Raw genomic sequence first — 20,448 nt, forward strand, 5'->3', positions numbered from 1 at the left:
GTCTGAATTTGTTGAGTGTGCCACTAAGGCTCTGGAGGGATGGTTGCTGGGAAGCAAGGTTACAGACTATGAAGGATTGTATAATTTGCTGATGAGAGAACAAATTTTAAATAATTGTCAGAACCAGCAGTTGCATCAACATTTGGTTGACTCAGATTTGACCTCTCCCCAAGAATTGGGAAAGAGGGCAGATAAATGGGTAAGAACCAGAGTTAAGCAAAAGAACCAGAACCAGGGTGGTGACCAGAAGAAAACAGACCAGAAGGGTGGGGAGCAGAAAGCTAAAGACCAGAAGTCTTCAACAGGGCCCCAAACTGAGACAGAGGGTGGGTCCCAAACTTCCAAGAAGAAGAAGAAAGAAGGTCAGAAGAAACCCTGGTGTAAAACTTGTAAGAACACCTCTCACTGGACAAGTGAGTGTAAAAAGGGTGGAGCCCCCAGCACTGCAGCCCCTAAGGCACCTGCACCCACTAGTACAGTTAGCAGTGCTGGTCCTCAAGCCAAGGGATTAGTGGGTATCACTTTGGGAACTGAAGGAGATTCTGACCTAGTCAGAACCCTTACACAGGCTGTTCTGGTTTGTGAAGGGGACATAGATTTGACCCCTGACATAAGTCCCAGTAACCTGGGCAAATACAGACAGACACCTTTGATCAACAATAAAGTGGCTCAAGCTTACAGGGACACATGTGCCAGTGTCACTATGGTGACACCTAACTTTGTGGACCCTGGACAATACATGCCAGGCGATGATTACCTGGTGACCAATGCCAGCAATGTCACTACTACACATAGTGTGGCACTTGTTAATTTTTCCTGGGGAGGGGTAACTGGCCTAAAGAAAGTTGTGGTTAGTGCTGATCTCCCAGTAGAATGTTTGTTGGGCAATGACCTGGAACTCTCTATGGTCAGAAGTTGAGTACAGGACTCATGCAGAGATGTTAGGGATATCATCACATGTCCTTGCTGTGACCAGGTCACAGGCCAAAAAGTGCCTCTCTGAACCTCAGGTCTTGGATCCTGGAACAATGGACCAAGTACCTTTCAAGAAGAAGAACAGGAGGGTTAAGGCTGCGCCTTCCCAACTGCCTACAAGTGAGGATCAGGCTTCACAGGAAACTGATCTTGAGACCCCTGAAGGAACTGTCCCTGAAGAACTTGAACCTGATCAGGTTGAGTTTCTGGGGACAGGGGGACCTTCTAGGGCAGACTTGGGGCAGGCTCAGTTAACCTGTCCTTCTCTTGAACCCCTCAGACAGCAGGCTGCTGCTGAGGCTGCTGGGAATGCTCAAGGTGCCCATAAAGTATATTGGGACGATGGACTCCTTTATTCAGAGGCTAGAGACCCCAAGCCTGGTGCTACCAGGAGGTTGGTTATACCTCTGCAATTTAGGGGCTTCCTACTCACCTTGGCCCATGATATTCCTTTAGCAGGACACCTAGGCCAGAACAAGACTTGGGACAGGCTTGTCCCTCACTTTCACTGGCCTCACATGTCTGAAGACACCAAGGAGTTTTGTCGCTCCTGTGAAACCTGCCAAGCCAGTGGTAAAGCAGGTGGAACAACAAAGGCCCCCCTGATACCACTACCTGTGGTGGGGGTTCCCTTTGAAAGAGTGGGGATTGATATTGTTGGTCCAATGGATCCCCCTACAGCATCTGGGCACAGATTCATACTGGTGGTAGTGGATCATGCCACCAGGTACCCAGAGGCAATTCCACTTAGGACCACAACAGCTCCTGTTGTGGCCAGGGCCTTACTTGGAGTTTTCTCCAGAGTGGGGTTTCCTAAGGAGGTAATATCAGATAGAGGTGCCAACTTCATGTCTGGATATTTGACAGCTATGTGGAAGGAATGTGGTGTCAACTACAAGTTCACCACTCCTTATCACCCACAATGCAATGGGCTTGTTGAGAGATTTAACAAGACCCTAAAGGGCATGATTAAAGGATTACCTGAAAAGCTCAGGCGAAGATGGGACATCCTTCTGCCCTGCCTTTTGTTCGCTTACAGAGAGGTCCCAACAAAGGGTGTTGGCTTCAGCCCCTTTGAATTGTTGTTTGGGCACCCTGTAAGAGGACCCCTGTGTCTAGTGAAGGAAGGATGGGAGTTACCTCTCAAAAAGCCTAAACAGGACATAGTGGACTATGTACTTGGTCTCCGCTCCAGGATGGCAGAGTACATGGAAAAGGCATCTAAAAACCTTCAGGCTAGCCAAGAATTACAAAAAGCTTGGCATGACCAAAAGGCTGTCCTTGTTGAATTTCAGCCTGGACAGAAGGTATGGGTGTTGGAGCCAGTGGCCCCAGCAGCACTCCAAGACAAATGGTCTGGACCCCATACAATTCTGGAGAAGAAGGGAGAGGTTACCTACTTGGTGGACCTAGGAACTCCCAGGAGCCCCCACAGGGTGCTCCATGTAAACAGATTGAAGGCATATGTCAGCAGGGCAGACATGGGCTTGCTCATGGCTACAGATGAGGGACAGGAGGAAGAGAGTGACCCTCTCCCAGACCTGCTCACTCAGAACCCTGAGGATGGCTCAGTTGATGGTGTGGCCTTAGGTGGCAGCCTCACTGAACATCAGCAACATGACTGCAGACAAGTTCTACAGGCATACAGGCATATGTTCTCATTGACACCCAGTCAGACTAACTGGTGTACACATGTGGTGGACACTGGTGACAGTCTTCCTGTAAAGAGCAAAATTTACAGGCAACCTGACCACGTCAGGGACTGTATAAAGACTGAGGTGCAAAAGATGCTGGAATTAGGTGTCATTGAGCCTTCAGAGAGCCCCAGGGCTAGCCCAGTGGTTCTGGTCCCCAAACCTCACACCAAAGATGGCAAGAGAGAGATGAGGTTCTGTGTGGATTACAGAGGACTCAATGCTGTCACCAGGACAGATGCACACCCTATTCCAAGGGCAGATGAGCTCATTGACAAGTTGGCTTCTGCCAAATATTTGAGCACATTTGACTTGACAGCTGGCTACTGGCAAATCAGGTTAGCTGAGGAGTCTAAAGCCAAGACAGCATTTTCTACCCCTAGTGGGCATTATCAGTTTGTGGTGATGCCCTTTGGTTTGAAAAATGCACCTGCCACCTTCCAAAGGTTGGTGAATCAAGTCCTCACTGGGTTGGATGACTTTTGTGCAGCTTATCTGGACGATATTGCTGTCTTTAGCTCCACCTGGGAGGATCACCTGGTCCACCTGAAGGAAGTGCTTGAGGCTCTGCAGAAGGCAGGCCTCACTATCAAGGCAACAAAGTGCCAGATAGGGCAGAGTAAGGTTGTATACCTGGGCCACCTTGTAGGTGGAGGCCAAGTTCAACCACTGGAGAGTAAGATCCAGACCATCAAGGACTGGTCCCCTCCAACTACCCAGACTCAGGTCAGAGCTTTCTTGGGCCTGACTGGGTACTACAGGAAGTTTGTTAAGAACTATGGGTCCATTGTGACTCCTCTTAATGATCTGACATCCAAGAAGATGCCCAAAAAGGTTCAGTGGACAGAAATCTGTCAAAAGGCATTCGATGACCTGAAGAAGGCCATGTGCTCTGCACCTATCCTGAAGAGTCCTGACTACTCAAGAGAGTTCATTGTCCAAACAGATGCTTCTGAGTTGGGAGTGGGAGCAGTGCTTTCACAGCTTAATGTAGATGGCCAGGACCAGCCCATTGCTTTCATTAGCAGAAGGCTGACCCCCAGAGAGAAACGTTGGTCAGCTATAGAGAGGGAGGCCTTTGCTGTGGTGTGGGCCCTGAAGAAGTTGAGACCATACTTATTTGGCACTCACTTCAAGATTCAGACCGACCATAAGCCCCTCCTATGGCTTAATCAGATGAAGGGTGAAAACCCCAAACTACTCAGGTGGTCCATTTCCCTACAGGGGATGGACTTTACAGTGGAGCACCGCCCAGGGACTGACCATGGCAACGCAGATGGTCTCTCCAGGTACTTCCACTTAGAACATGAAGACACAACTGGTCAAGGTTAGTCTAATGTCCCTGCGTTTGGGGGGGGGGGGTTATGTAGGAGAGTAGGGTCTGCTATCCTATGGTCAACCCAAATTTTTACTTTTTGCTTCACTGGTTTCTGACTTAATGTGGCTGTGGGCCTGCTAATCAGACCCACAGCCTGCTGTTCTCTCTCTAAATTACTGCCAATGCACTTTAGGTGCATTACGAATTGGAACTGGTTCACCTTATGAGCCCCTGTATTAGTGCACCCTAGGTGCCCAGGGCATAGGTGTATCCAAGGCCTACCAGGGGCTGCAGCATGTATTGTGCCACCCCTGGCCTGGCCTCCATATTTGACACAACTGGCTGATCACTCAGCTGGGGTAAGTCGGTGTAACCACCTCTTACTTAGGTACAGTATGTCTGTGCCTAACCCTAAACTGGACACATATGTTCCTATCAGCCACTCCTATGGAAGGCCTCATCAATCCTGGAGGCAGAGTGCTTGGAAATATGTGAGATGGTGCTCTAGCATGAGCTGAGCCTGTCTGCAGCTGTCGGGAACCACTCCCTAAGCTGTTCCGGGATATTGCCATACCATATACTCTTAAGTGCATTATAATCCTCACGGTTATTTGCTATCTTTGGTTTGGCTTTATCAAAACATGTCGAGTAAGGTGTCATACGAATTGGAATACTATCCCCTCGCCAATTCTGGCGACGGGGATAGCATTCCACCCTTCTAGAGGGACACGACATGTGTGTAGCCTTAACCCCGGTTAAAGTTAAACAGAGCCTCAGCATCACAAAATGGATGCTGCCACCACAGACACGAGTCTGGCCTCCTGCTGCTGACCAAAACTCGGCAGATGGTGGCCTGGACAAAGGGTTTCCTGCCTTGGGAGGTGCGAGCACCACCCCAGACAGGATTTTGTGTATTGGGTAGGACAGGGCTGAATAGAATCAGACATGCCCGGGGCACACAAGGTGTCCCCGTGCATAGGCCAGTCCAAACCGGTTCTGGGGCTTTCCAGCCCCAGTCCTGGCGAGGAGCTGGACAAAGGAAAGGGGGTGTAGCCGCCCCCCTTCCTGGTTCCTCCCAGAGGAGGGACCTAGTAGGTGATCCACCCCTCAGATTGGGAATAAGAGAGGGAGCAGTGCCGTTGCACAGCAGATCATCCTGAATCAACTTTACACGAAGAAGAAGACTGGACTTCGACATTCTGCTGCACAGAAGACTGAAGAGAATCTCCCTTGTGGCCTAGGAGTGGCCACCCTGTGAACACAGGTACCAACCAGCAACTCGACGTCTGCTTTGCCGCCGCCTCCCGCCGGAGACCGAGCCCAGAGCCTGACAAGAACCAGACTCCCAGACCTCTCAGAGCCCGATCCACAGTCCCTGCAAAGAAGGGACCCGTGGAGGCACCGAGTGACGTGGGACCGGACCTCTTGGAAGACACTCAAAAAGCTGACTGCGCAGCTTTTGAGGCATCCTCGACGTTGTGCTTTGGGGACTGAGAACCCCCACCACCGAGCAGCCCTTGCACCGAAGAGCAGCCCTCCAGCATCTCCACGATCTGCGTGGGGCCCTTTTGCATTGTGCCACTCGACACGCCATCCCGGCCACTAGCCACGTGGTGAGCGGCCATCTTGGCGACGAAACCGAAGATTTACACAGCAGGTCTGGTTGCTCCAGACTACCCAAGCTCCTGTGAAAAGGAGCACCCGCTCTGACCTTGCTGGTCCGAGTGAACAGCATCTTTCAACTTCTGCGTGGCTTGCATTTGCCAAGGCCTGTTTGCTCCGATCAGGTCGCCAACACTGCCAACAGCGAGAAGCCTACGTGGGACAGCTCGTGACCGACTCCTGGACGTCCTCGACCCCGGGTATCCACGTGGCTGCAGAAAGAAGCTACCGGACAACGCCTGTTTGCACCCGACATCGCCTGGTTCCAATCTGGTTCCACGGTAGTCACTGGCTAGTGACTTTGAACACTGTCCCCTCTGCTTTCAGGTCTTCACATCTTCAGATCCACCCTTGGATCCACCGGAACTCTTCTCATCGAGCCGCCTGCAGCATCTTCAGCTCCAAGCACCATCGACCGGCGTGACAAAACCCGACACTACTTCGACCCTGTGCACCCGCTTCCTGTGGGTGAGGTAACTCAGCTCTGCCAGTGCTCCTGCATTGGTACACATCTCAAGGGCCTGTGTCTTAAGTTTTAACTCCGTTGGTCACTCGGAAGGTTCCTAACTTTCTAACTTTGTGCTTTTTACGCACCATAGACTTTGTATTGAAAAGTGCGTGCACTTTGAACACTGCACCCGAGTCCCGTGGGCCTTTCCCGACTTAGTCATTGCCAGTCTCGAATAGCTCCAGCGATTCCCAAGGCCCTAGGCCTCTTCACTTTCCTCTTGGTATCTCTTATACCACTTTCTTAGTATATGGTTTAGGTGGCCCCTAGGGCTCATCCATATTGTGCAACTTTTGTGTATTTTAAACTGTCTTGTGATTTAACGCTTGTGCTTCTGTGCTCATAAAGAGTCCAGGGGATTTTAATAGTTAATAAATCAATATATATTTTCAATATATATCTGTGTGGTGTCCCTTTCATTTGGTATTCAAGGGGGTTGTGTATGGTATAACAGCTGGCTTCACATGCCTTTCAGAGTTTAGCCTAAGACTGCTTTGTCCACGTTACCACTAGGATAACTGGTCTACAAGGTTGAATTACAACCATCATCATAAGGGTTGCTTGGCATGATACAAAGTGATCACTAAGAATTAGTGAGCATTATATATCAGGCCAACTTCTCACATTGGTGAGCAGCGGATTGGGATCTGAGCTTGCTGTTGTTTTACCAGTACAATCTTTGAGATTATCATTTGAAAGATCATACAGGTACCTGCTAGGTACATATAAAACAAGACTAGTATACTTAAGTTCTACTGAACTTAGTTGTTGTAGAGCAAAGGGAGTAGCACACCCTAGCTACAACTACTAGATAGGTTTAGTAGGTAAACACCAGTGTAGGTAGATTGCAACACATCCACCCACACTAGAGCAATGTCTGGAGCAGAGGGGTCCAGTGGACTTACTCCTGTTGAGAGTGACCCTCCAAGGGCACCATCCAAATTTGCTATTTTTTCCTTTAAGGAATTAAGACAGCTTTGTGTCTTAAGGGGTCTGAAGACAGGGCCTTCCCCTACTACAGACCACCTAAGAGAGCTCTTAGACCAGTCTGAGACTCTAAAGCCCTCTAAGGCAAACCCCACAAGGGAGGCTGAAGGAGGCCATCCTTCAGAGGATGACACTGTAGACACCCCTGCCCCTATCATCCTGGTAGATGAGGAAGCCTCCACCACTGGAGCTCCTCAGGTAGATGTAGAGGAAGAGGAGGAAGAGGAGGAGGTGGAAAGCAGTGAGTCAGATGATGACAGAGATAGTCAGGTGCTGGTCAGTAGACTGAACCAGGCTAACTTAAGCCAACTTGGGAATGAATCTGGTAAAAACCCATTCAGACCCCCAGGTGGACTTAACCAGGGGCATAGGAGGAGGAGGAATCACTCAGGTGAATCCAATACCTCCCATGTCTCTAGAGGCTCTCATGGTCACTCCAGGAAGGAGATGACTAGCCCTCAGAGAAGGGAACATGAGGCCAAGATGAGAGAGGCTGAGCTTAGGATCCAGAGGCAAGAGTTAGAGGTTGCCCTGGCCAACGAGAAACTTGCTAGAGCAAGACAGCCTAGAGAGAGTGGGGTAATAGAACCCACTGGTGGCAGCAATATCCACAAGGATAAAGACAGGTCTTTTGATAACAGAAACCTGAGTAAGATTGTGCCCCCTACAAAGCTGGGGATGATATCCATAAATGGATTACTGCAATGGAGAGAGCCTGCAGAGTACAGCAGATCCCTCAGGAGCAGTGGGCAGCAATCTTGTGGCTCTCCTTTGAAGGTAGAGGCCGAGACAGACTCCTCACAGTTAGTGATGGGGATTCTAGAAACTACCTGGTCCTGAAGAGTGCTCTGATTGATGGGTTAGGCTTAACCACTGAACAGTACAGGTTAATGTTCAGAGATACCCAGAAGACACAGACTCAGGACTGGTCTGAATTTGTTGAGTGTGCCACTAAGGCTCTGGAGGGATGGTTGCTGGGAAGCAAGGTTACAGACTATGAAGGATTGTATAATTTGCTGATGAGAGAACAAATTTTAAATAATTGTCAGAACCAGCAGTTGCATCAACATTTGGTTGACTCAGATTTGACCTCTCCCCAAGAATTGGGAAAGAGGGCAGATAAATGGGTAAGAACCAGAGTTAAGCAAAAGAACCAGAACCAGGGTGGTGACCAGAAGAAAACAGACCAGAAGGGTGGGGAGCAGAAAGCTAAAGACCAGAAGTCTTCAACAGGGCCCCAAACTGAGACAGAGGGTGGGTCCCAAACTTCCAAGAAGAAGAAGAAAGAAGGTCAGAAGAAACCCTGGTGTAAAACTTGTAAGAACACCTCTCACTGGACAAGTGAGTGTAAAAAGGGTGGAGCCCCCAGCACTGCAGCCCCTAAGGCACCTGCACCCACTAGTACAGTTAGCAGTGCTGGTCCTCAAGCCAAGGGATTAGTGGGTATCACTTTGGGAACTGAAGGAGATTCTGACCTAGTCAGAACCCTTACACAGGCTGTTCTGGTTTGTGAAGGGGACATAGATTTGACCCCTGACATAAGTCCCAGTAACCTGGGCAAATACAGACAGACACCTTTGATCAACAATAAAGTGGCTCAAGCTTACAGGGACACATGTGCCAGTGTCACTATGGTGACACCTAACTTTGTGGACCCTGGACAATACATGCCAGGCGATGATTACCTGGTGACCAATGCCAGCAATGTCACTACTACACATAGTGTGGCACTTGTTAATTTTTCCTGGGGAGGGGTAACTGGCCTAAAGAAAGTTGTGGTTAGTGCTGATCTCCCAGTAGAATGTTTGTTGGGCAATGACCTGGAACTCTCTATGGTCAGAAGTTGAGTACAGGACTCATGCAGAGATGTTAGGGATATCATCACATGTCCTTGCTGTGACCAGGTCACAGGCCAAAAAGTGCCTCTCTGAACCTCAGGTCTTGGATCCTGGAACAATGGACCAAGTACCTTTCAAGAAGAAGAACAGGAGGGTTAAGGCTGCGCCTTCCCAACTGCCTACAAGTGAGGATCAGGCTTCACAGGAAACTGATCTTGAGACCCCTGAAGGAACTGTCCCTGAAGAACTTGAACCTGATCAGGTTGAGTTTCTGGGGACAGGGGGACCTTCTAGGGCAGACTTGGGGCAGGCTCAGTTAACCTGTCCTTCTCTTGAACCCCTCAGACAGCAGGCTGCTGCTGAGGCTGCTGGGAATGCTCAAGGTGCCCATAAAGTATATTGGGACGATGGACTCCTTTATTCAGAGGCTAGAGACCCCAAGCCTGGTGCTACCAGGAGGTTGGTTATACCTCTGCAATTTAGGGGCTTCCTACTCACCTTGGCCCATGATATTCCTTTAGCAGGACACCTAGGCCAGAACAAGACTTGGGACAGGCTTGTCCCTCACTTTCACTGGCCTCACATGTCTGAAGACACCAAGGAGTTTTGTCGCTCCTGTGAAACCTGCCAAGCCAGTGGTAAAGCAGGTGGAACAACAAAGGCCCCCCTGATACCACTACCTGTGGTGGGGGTTCCCTTTGAAAGAGTGGGGATTGATATTGTTGGTCCAATGGATCCCCCTACAGCATCTGGGCACAGATTCATACTGGTGGTAGTGGATCATGCCACCAGGTACCCAGAGGCAATTCCACTTAGGACCACAACAGCTCCTGTTGTGGCCAGGGCCTTACTTGGAGTTTTCTCCAGAGTGGGGTTTCCTAAGGAGGTAATATCAGATAGAGGTGCCAACTTCATGTCTGGATATTTGACAGCTATGTGGAAGGAATGTGGTGTCAACTACAAGTTCACCACTCCTTATCACCCACAATGCAATGGGCTTGTTGAGAGATTTAACAAGACCCTAAAGGGCATGATTAAAGGATTACCTGAAAAGCTCAGGCGAAGATGGGACATCCTTCTGCCCTGCCTTTTGTTCGCTTACAGAGAGGTCCCAACAAAGGGTGTTGGCTTCAGCCCCTTTGAATTGTTGTTTGGGCACCCTGTAAGAGGACCCCTGTGTCTAGTGAAGGAAGGATGGGAGTTACCTCTCAAAAAGCCTAAACAGGACATAGTGGACTATGTACTTGGTCTCCGCTCCAGGATGGCAGAGTACATGGAAAAGGCATCTAAAAACCTTCAGGCTAGCCAAGAATTACAAAAAGCTTGGCATGACCAAAAGGCTGTCCTTGTTGAATTTCAGCCTGGACAGAAGGTATGGGTGTTGGAGCCAGTGGCCCCAGCAGCACTCCAAGACAAATGGTCTGGACCCCATACAATTCTGGAGAAGAAGGGAGAGGTTACCTACTTGGTGGACCTAGGAACTCCCAGGAGCCCCCACAGGGTGCTCCATGTAAACAGATTGAAGGCATATGTCAGCAGGGCAGACATGGGCTTGCTCATGGCTACAGATGAGGGACAGGAGGAAGAGAGTGACCCTCTCCCAGACCTGCTCACTCAGAACCCTGAGGATGGCTCAGTTGATGGTGTGGCCTTAGGTGGCAGCCTCACTGAACATCAGCAACATGACTGCAGACAAGTTCTACAGGCATACAGGCATATGTTCTCATTGACACCCAGTCAGACTAACTGGTGTACACATGTGGTGGACACTGGTGACAGTCTTCCTGTAAAGAGCAAAATTTACAGGCAACCTGACCACGTCAGGGACTGTATAAAGACTGAGGTGCAAAAGATGCTGGAATTAGGTGTCATTGAGCCTTCAGAGAGCCCCAGGGCTAGCCCAGTGGTTCTGGTCCCCAAACCTCACACCAAAGATGGCAAGAGAGAGATGAGGTTCTGTGTGGATTACAGAGGACTCAATGCTGTCACCAGGACAGATGCACACCCTATTCCAAGGGCAGATGAGCTCATTGACAAGTTGGCTTCTGCCAAATATTTGAGCACATTTGACTTGACAGCTGGCTACTGGCAAATCAGGTTAGCTGAGGAGTCTAAAGCCAAGACAGCATTTTCTACCCCTAGTGGGCATTATCAGTTTGTGGTGATGCCCTTTGGTTTGAAAAATGCACCTGCCACCTTCCAAAGGTTGGTGAATCAAGTCCTCACTGGGTTGGATGACTTTTGTGCAGCTTATCTGGACGATATTGCTGTCTTTAGCTCCACCTGGGAGGATCACCTGGTCCACCTGAAGGAAGTGCTTGAGGCTCTGCAGAAGGCAGGCCTCACTATCAAGGCAACAAAGTGCCAGATAGGGCAGAGTAAGGTTGTATACCTGGGCCACCTTGTAGGTGGAGGCCAAGTTCAACCACTGGAGAGTAAGATCCAGACCATCAAGGACTGGTCCCCTCCAACTACCCAGACTCAGGTCAGAGCTTTCTTGGGCCTGACTGGGTACTACAGGAAGTTTGTTAAGAACTATGGGTCCATTGTGACTCCTCTTAATGATCTGACATCCAAGAAGATGCCCAAAAAGGTTCAGTGGACAGAAATCTGTCAAAAGGCATTCGATGACCTGAAGAAGGCCATGTGCTCTGCACCTATCCTGAAGAGTCCTGACTACTCAAGAGAGTTCATTGTCCAAACAGATGCTTCTGAGTTGGGAGTGGGAGCAGTGCTTTCACAGCTTAATGTAGATGGCCAGGACCAGCCCATTGCTTTCATTAGCAGAAGGCTGACCCCCAGAGAGAAACGTTGGTCAGCTATAGAGAGGGAGGCCTTTGCTGTGGTGTGGGCCCTGAAGAAGTTGAGACCATACTTATTTGGCACTCACTTCAAGATTCAGACCGACCATAAGCCCCTCCTATGGCTTAATCAGATGAAGGGTGAAAACCCCAAACTACTCAGGTGGTCCATTTCCCTACAGGGGATGGACTTTACAGTGGAGCACCGCCCAGGGACTGACCATGGCAACGCAGATGGTCTCTCCAGGTACTTCCACTTAGAACATGAAGACACAACTGGTCAAGGTTAGTCTAATGTCCCTGCGTTTGGGGGGGGGGGGTTATGTAGGAGAGTAGGGTCTGCTATCCTATGGTCAACCCAAATTTTTACTTTTTGCTTCACTGGTTTCTGACTTAATGTGGCTGTGGGCCTGCTAATCAGACCCACAGCCTGCTGTTCTCTCTCTAAATTACTGCCAATGCACTTTAGGTGCATTACGAATTGGAACTGGTTCACCTTATGAGCCCCTGTATTAGTGCACCCTAGGTGCCCAGGGCATAGGTGTATCCAAGGCCTACCAGGGGCTGCAGCATGTATTGTGCCACCCCTGGCCTGGCCTCCATATTTGACACAACTGGCTGATCACTCAGCTGGGGTAAGTCGGTGTAACCACCTCTTACTTAGGTACAGTATGTCTGTGCCTAACCCTAAACTGGACACATATGTTCCTATCAGCCACTCCTATGGAAGGCCTCATCAATCCTGGAGGCAGAGTGCTTGGAAATATGTGAGATGGTGCTCTAGCATGAGCTGAGCCTGTCTGCAGCTGTCGGGAACCACTCCCTAAGCTGTTCCGGGATATTGCCATACCATATACTCTTAAGTGCATTATAATCCTCACGGTTATTTGCTATCTTTGGTTTGGCTTTATCAAAACATGTCGAGTAAGGTGTCATACGAATTGGAATACTATCCCCTCGCCAATTCTGGCGACGGGGATAGCATTCCACCCTTCTAGAGGGACACGACATGTGTGTAGCCTTAACCCCGGTTAAAGTTAAACAGAGCCTCAGCATCACAAAATGGATGCTGCCACCACAGACACGAGTCTGGCCTCCTGCTGCTGACCAAAACTCGGCAGATGGTGGCCTGGACAAAGGGTTTCCTGCCTTGGGAGGTGCGAGCACCACCCCAGACAGGATTTTGTGTATTGGGTAGGACAGGGCTGAATAGAATCAGACATGCCCGGGGCACACAAGGTGTCCCCGTGCATAGGCCAGTCCAAACCGGTTCTGGGGCTTTCCAGCCCCAGTCCTGGCGAGGAGCTGGACAAAGGAAAGGGGGTGTAGCCGCCCCCCTTCCTGGTTCCTCCCAGAGGAGGGACCTAGTAGGTGATCCACCCCTCAGATTGGGAATAAGAGAGGGAGCAGTGCCGTTGCACAGCAGATCATCCTGAATCAACTTTACACGAAGAAGAAGACTGGACTTCGACATTCTGCTGCACAGAAGACTGAAGAGAATCTCCCTTGTGGCCTAGGAGTGGCCACCCTGTGAACACAGGTACCAACCAGCAACTCGACGTCTGCTTTGCCGCCGCCTCCCGCCGGAGACCGAGCCCAGAGCCTGACAAGAACCAGACTCCCAGACCTCTCAGAGCCCGATCCACAGTCCCTGCAAAGAAGGGACCCGTGGAGGCACCGAGTGACGTGGGACCGGACCTCTTGGAAGACACTCAAAAAGCTGACTGCGCAGCTTTTGAGGCATCCTCGACGTTGTGCTTTGGGGACTGAGAACCCCCACCACCGAGCAGCCCTTGCACCGAAGAGCAGCCCTCCAGCATCTCCACGATCTGCGTGGGGCCCTTTTGCATTGTGCCACTCGACACGCCATCCCGGCCACTAGCCACGTGGTGAGCGGCCATCTTGGCGACGAAACCGAAGATTTACACAGCAGGTCTGGTTGCTCCAGACTACCCAAGCTCCTGTGAAAAGGAGCACCCGCTCTGACCTTGCTGGTCCGAGTGAACAGCATCTTTCAACTTCTGCGTGGCTTGCATTTGCCAAGGCCTGTTTGCTCCGATCAGGTCGCCAACACTGCCAACAGCGAGAAGCCTACGTGGGACAGCTCGTGACCGACTCCTGGACGTCCTCGACCCCGGGTATCCACGTGGCTGCAGAAAGAAGCTACCGGACAACGCCTGTTTGCACCCGACATCGCCTGGTTCCAATCTGGTTCCACGGTAGTCACTGGCTAGTGACTTTGAACACTGTCCCCTCTGCTTTCAGGTCTTCACATCTTCAGATCCACCCTTGGATCCACCGGAACTCTTCTCATCGAGCCGCCTGCAGCATCTTCAGCTCCAAGCACCATCGACCGGCGTGACAAAACCCGACACTACTTCGACCCTGTGCACCCGCTTCCTGTGGGTGAGGTAACTCAGGTCCGCCAGTGCTCCTGCATTGGTACACATCTCAAGGGCCTGTGTCTTAAGTTTTAACTCCGTTGGTCACTCGGAAGGTTCCTAACTTTCTAACTTTGTGCTTTTTACGCACCATAGACTTTGTATTGAAAAGTGCGTGCACTTTGAACACTGCACCCGAGTCCCGTGGGCCTTTCCCGACTTAGTCATTGCCAGTCTCGAATAGCTCCAGCGATTCCCAAGGCCCTAGGCCTCTTCACTTTCCTCTTGGTATCTCTTATACCACTTTCTTAGTATATGGTTTAGGTGGCCCCTAGGGCTCATCCATATTGTGCAACTTTTGTGTATTTTAAACTGTCTTGTGATTTAACGCTTGTGCTTCTGTGCTCATAAAGAGTCCAGGGGATTTTAATAGTTAATAAATCAATATATATTTTCAATATATATCTGTGTGGTGTCCCTTTCAATTGGTATTCAAGGGGGTTGTGTATGGTATAACAGCTGGCTTCACATGCCTTTCAGAGTTTAGCCTAAGACTGCTTTGTCCACGTTACCACTAGGATAACTGGTCTACAAGGTTGAATTACAACCATCATCATAAGGGTTGCTTGGCATGATACAAAGTGATCACTAAGAATTAGTGAGCATTATATATCAGGCCAACTTCTCACAATGCTTAGTTGCAGTTTAGGAGCAGATAGAACAATTATTCAATGACTCATTTTAATAGTAATTTAAAATCTAATTTAAAGATAAAGTTAGATTTTATATTACTATTTTGAAAATAACACTTTTAGAAAGTTGTCATTTCCTGCCCAAACCATATGTTCCTTTCTATTAGTAATCACTGCTAGCTGACTGGTGAATGGTTCCCCTATGGTGAGATGTGGATTGGTCCAGATTGGGACACACAGCTTGGGTATGGAGAGGTGTTTTTCCTCCTTGAGCAGGATGGCCTAGAGGGCTGGGCCCATTCTTTTGCTGAGCATCAGAGGGTGCCTACAGTGATGCTGAAGTTGTTGGTCACACCTAGGCCTGCCCTATTAGTCTTCCTAGTCAGCCTGGCTCCAAATACAATGGAAGGAGGAAGCTGCAACAGAACATGTTTGGAGGGGAACGTCCTTTACAACGGAACTTTTACAACGAAGTACCGTTACGACGCAGGTTTAACAACGAAAGTCATTGCAACGACTTTCGCTGGAGGGCGCTCTAGGATAGGTAATAGTTTAATTTACTATCCAACACCTTCCCTACTATCCACGGGGACTGGAGTTGAAATAGTAAAATAAACTATTCACTATCCAGCGCCCCCCAACGCAAGTCGTTGTAACGACTTGCATTGTTAAAACTGCACCGTAAATCCTTTTTTGGCGTGACCACAAGGGAGGGGTTGCCAATATCCACAGCCACACATCTGGGTGGGTACAGGGAGCTATAACCATGATGAAAAAGGTTCTGCCATGTTGGAAATAGGTAGAGTTAGGTATTGTGGTATAGTTTATAGTAAAACACACCAGAAGTGCTCCAAAAGTGGGAAGGGTCACCGTTGGGAAATTTGACCCCTTAGTTAGGGAGTGGACAGGAGTTTCCCCATCCATAGGCTGTCACTGGGCATATATGAGGCACCCCCACTACACTCCTCCCAACACTCCTAGACCTCTGAAGAGCAGAAGCAGAACTGCCTTGCTGTATGTGCCTGCTTGCCTTGAACACAGGACCCAGAATTGACTCCAAGAGTCAATTGGCTGACCTCCTGTTTGAGACAGAGGGACAAGACAATCTTCCAGAGGCCTTTTCCTCCAACTGCTGAGCTGACCAGCTCCAACTGAATATGCCCTGGACCCTGCTGCTGGTCTCTGTTGGAGTGAGTCCTAACACACAAGTGGTGCCTCCTGGGTCCTTGACCCTTGGTAGGTGTTAGAGTGCCTTTTTCCTGTCTATCCTGCAAAAGTTGAGAGATATATATATTTCATCAACATTTCCTCCAAAGAACCAGCTGGAGACAAGGACCACCCCTGTGGCAAACCCATCAACTTAAAATCGCTGGACGGATTCAACTTGCTGGTTTTCCACCCTAAGTCCAAACGTAGAGGGCTTCATCGGGAATGATGCTGAGCAACAACACGCCAGTTTTGAGGCCTTCCTGGGAATGGACTTAATACTTTACCCACTCTGAGCTTTCCCACCTTCTCAGATGAGCGAGCTGGTACCCTGCTTTTCAGCAGCCCGCGGTTGTCCAGCCCTGCATTGGATCCAGCTTTCACCTTGCCCCACCGAATACTTGACGATGCCCACTTTTCCTCCAGAAAATTGTCTAAGTTAAAAGGTAAACTTTCCACTGGGATTGCCTGGACCCTGTACCCGACCCACTCTCTATCAAGTTTGGCCTTAATTATTTACTTTAACACAGTATAACATGATCAGAAACCGGCGGTAGGCGCTGTTGGCTTTTTGGCTCTATTTTTAATTCAAACCTCTCATTTTACTTATTTAATTGTGGCCATTTTTGTATCCTTTTATTTATTAATATGTACTGTTATTTTTCTATGTTGAGTTGGGGTTTTCATGTCATTACTGTATGAGTACTGCATGATTACGCTACACATTACTTCTAACATAAGCCTGACTGCTTTTGTGCTAAGCTACCAAAGAGCTAAGCACCGGTTTATTTAGTGACTTTTGTCATGTAGTCTGACAAGGATCTTGGTTATCATTTGAGGTGAGTACTCATTCCGTCGACTAATGCTCCAATTTCTTACTGGTGTGTAGCAGATAATAGATATCAAAAGCCTACTGAATTGCTTTTTTGAATGTGTTAAAGGGTGTGGTGTTCTATAGTGGAGTGATTTTGTGATTTTGGTTTCGGAAGGCAGGCAGAAAACACTCACTCATGCTTTTTTTTTAAGATAACAGAGGCAGTTATGGGTTTATGGGGAGGAAGGATATTTACTCATGTCTGTATTAAGTCATTGGTGGGGGGAGATGGATTAATCCTTAGCAGAGGGAAGGATAGGTTGAGGTTGTCAGATATAAGAGTGAGACTATGTGGTTTGCTTTTCATTAATGTAACTGTGGCACGTCTGTTTAGTATTGAGTGGTCTGAGAAGGTGGCCTTCTGCTGAAGGATGGTAAGATTAGGATTGAACTCCCCAAATCAGGTTGATGGGGACATGAAGCCAGTCAATGGCCATGTCAAGATCCTCAAAGAGTGAAGGGAAGCAGTAAAGTGCTAGTATGTTTGACTTAACCAGTTCCATGATGGTGACGGAACCGTTCCGTCTCCAGCCTCGGTCGCGCTGTGCTGGTGACGGAGCTGTTCCGTCACGGGCCGCTCGGCGCACCTGCGCGGTGCTGATTTCGCTCCTGCGCAGCGCGTTCTATTAAGCTCCGTCACAAGCACAGCGCACCCGAGGCTCGTGACGGAGCGGTTCCGTCATGAGTATGGGAGCGCTGCGCGCCGCCCCCCCCCCCTCCCCACGCGCCGCCCCGTCCCTCCCCACTAGCGCTGCGGCGGAATAGCCGCCGCAGCAAAGGAGTTAATGGGGCAATGATGGGAGTGGAGTGTAATTCAAAGTATGTAGATGATCAGGTCGGTGAAGGACTTGTAATGGTTGTGTATCACTAATGGTAATGTCAAATCCACAGCATGTGTGTTACTTTGTTGTGCGTGAGTGAAGGTGGCATAGTTGGCTTGGATGGTGGCAGGCATAGAAGTCTCAATCCATGCCTCATGTGTGCATGTGCGCAGACATGTATTTGTGCTTGTGCATGCTTCTGTATAAATGCTCTACAATTAGGCCAGTGTCATGGACTTAGCAATGTTTCTGTCTAAGGAATCATAGGCACTTCTCGACCTACTTTGTGTAATCTAAACACCTATGTATGAAAGTTGTTTTTAACAAAATATTGTGAGCGTACCCATTTGATTATCAATTGATTTATGAACATTGTTAACATGGCCAACTTTACGTCTTCGGTGAAACTTTTGATCATCAGTACATTGTCACAGTGATGAGCACACGGTTTACTGGTGCAGGCTGCACTCGACAGCATTGTTATTAAAGTGACTGCACAAAAGTATACATTTCAGCCTTATGTCTGCATACTGTTTGAAGTGCAGCGCTCAAAGTGCTGTCCACCACAACCACCTACACCACTATAGATCACGTATATGCCATACAAATAATGAAAATATAATGTCTCAAACTTTCATGAAATCGGTGCGTTTAATGGGTGATAACTAAGTCTATTATTTTGATGTAAAATAGTCATTTGTGTATTCCAATGAAGGAGGACGCACCCAAACAGCAAATAGAAATACGTGAGTCTTAAATAGTGTGAGCTAATCCAAAATTTGATTGACAATGTTTCAATCCAATGTGTGAAGGTTTCTGGGCCAAATAAGCCAGTTGCTGAAGCAGGCGACTAGCGCCACTAGTTCTGTTTGTAGAAAGCATGCATTGAATTTATTATGCTTGCCTTGAAAAGCACACTTGCCATCACTCGTCACCTATATAAACACATCATCACATAACATAAAATTAACGAAACATAAAATAATGTAAGGTAACATAGCATAACTAAAGCACATCATAAGAGTCAGACACTCCTCGAATGTGACAATCTGTCTCGGCGGAAGACGAAATTGCTACACTTCTATCTGTTTTTAAAGACTGCCTCTCGAAAGCATGCTATCTGAGTTACATAACTGGCGATATAAAAACTCATTAATTAACTAGCTGCATTTATACAGCGCAATTCAGCATGAAGCGTTTGAAACGCTGGTGTCAAACTAGTATTGGATGCTTCAGGCCTGCATCGGGATGTCAAAATGATAGGTGTGCTATGGGTTTGGAAAAGAAGTGCTTTTATGTTGTTAACCACCAGGACAGAAAAAATATTATTTTGGATTAGAAATCTAAGGCATGAACGGAGATGCTGGAAATCGGTGCCCCTGAGTGTGTGACTGGGCTTGCACGCAAGCTTAGCAAACTTTCTGAAAAGTTTCCTGCCAATGGCCATGAGCTTTCCAGTCATACTTAAATGGTGAGAATCAAGGGTCACTCTGGCTGCTCGGCCTTCTCATGGGACCTTTAACATGATTTGGAAGCTTGCAGTTTGATATACATGCAGGATCTGGGGAATATCACATCTCAGTGACAGTGTGAGCATCGATAAGCAAGGAACATTCTAATTCCTTTGTGTGTGTGGTTTTGCTGCAGAAGGGTGAGGCAGGGCTGGTCCAGATGTGGGTGAGATTGTTTTCACACTAATCATTTTACTTTGGTTGGAGCATACTTTTTTCGGTTGTGGTTGATTTCTTTCCATTTTGTGTTTATATTTTTGGCTTTTATGCACTTTCGAAACAGTGTTGTTTAGTCAGATCAAGCGAAAACTCTAAATTACTTGAGTAGAGGTTGAGAGTGAGATGCTCTCCTTCCTGGAATCATAACAGGATCAGCATTCATGATTTCAGTAGAGGAAGAGAGTCTGTCTCAGAATTAGGTTGAGATTGGGGTGGGTCAGCTGGTAGCAGACACGGTCGCAACAGGATAAAGTGATAGGAGGCATAGCCTGACCATCTGCTGAACTAATTGCTAAAATGTGGGTTCAGGACCACTGACAGCCCCGCAGGGCAGCACATGCAGCAAGTGTTACACTTGTTCAATCTTGGGCACATCACAGTGGTGGTATAAGTGTGCCACCTAAATCACACAAATCCTAGAGGACGGGCTCTAGAAGAGTGGGTGACAGGTCATTATTAGGTCGAGCCTAGAGCTCTACGAGGCATCCCGTGGTAGAGTATGTCCTTGGTAAATGCTGGCTTCCGATTCATTATGAGGCTTGTTAGACCCTCCTTGTTACCGCCTTGTCGCTATTTGGTACCGCCCATAAGGACTGGACCTTTTAATTGGCACGTTACACGGACTGCTTTATCTAGTGAGTGAGCACTATTTTTGTTATTGACACTGATGGGGACAATGGTGGCTGCTTCATTTTGTCATATTTGCATTTTTTTAAAATTTCAAACTTTAATACTGAGTGTGACGCCCGCTTCATGGATACCACGCTCAGTTTATTATAATTCTTTTTTATTTAATACCAAGCGCAGTGCCTGCTTTAGGGACGCTGCGCTCAGTTTATTTTATTATTTTTAAAATGTGATAGTGAGTGTGGCGTCCGCTTCAGGGACACCATGCTTGGGTTATTTTTTTTTTAATTAACTTTAGTCATGAGCGTGGTGCCCGCTTCAGAGACACTGTGCT

The sequence above is a fragment of the Lissotriton vulgaris genome, chromosome 10 (assembly GCF_964263255.1).
Source record: "Lissotriton vulgaris chromosome 10, aLisVul1.2, whole genome shotgun sequence".
NCBI classification, from domain to species: Eukaryota; Metazoa; Chordata; class Amphibia; order Caudata; family Salamandridae; genus Lissotriton; species Lissotriton vulgaris.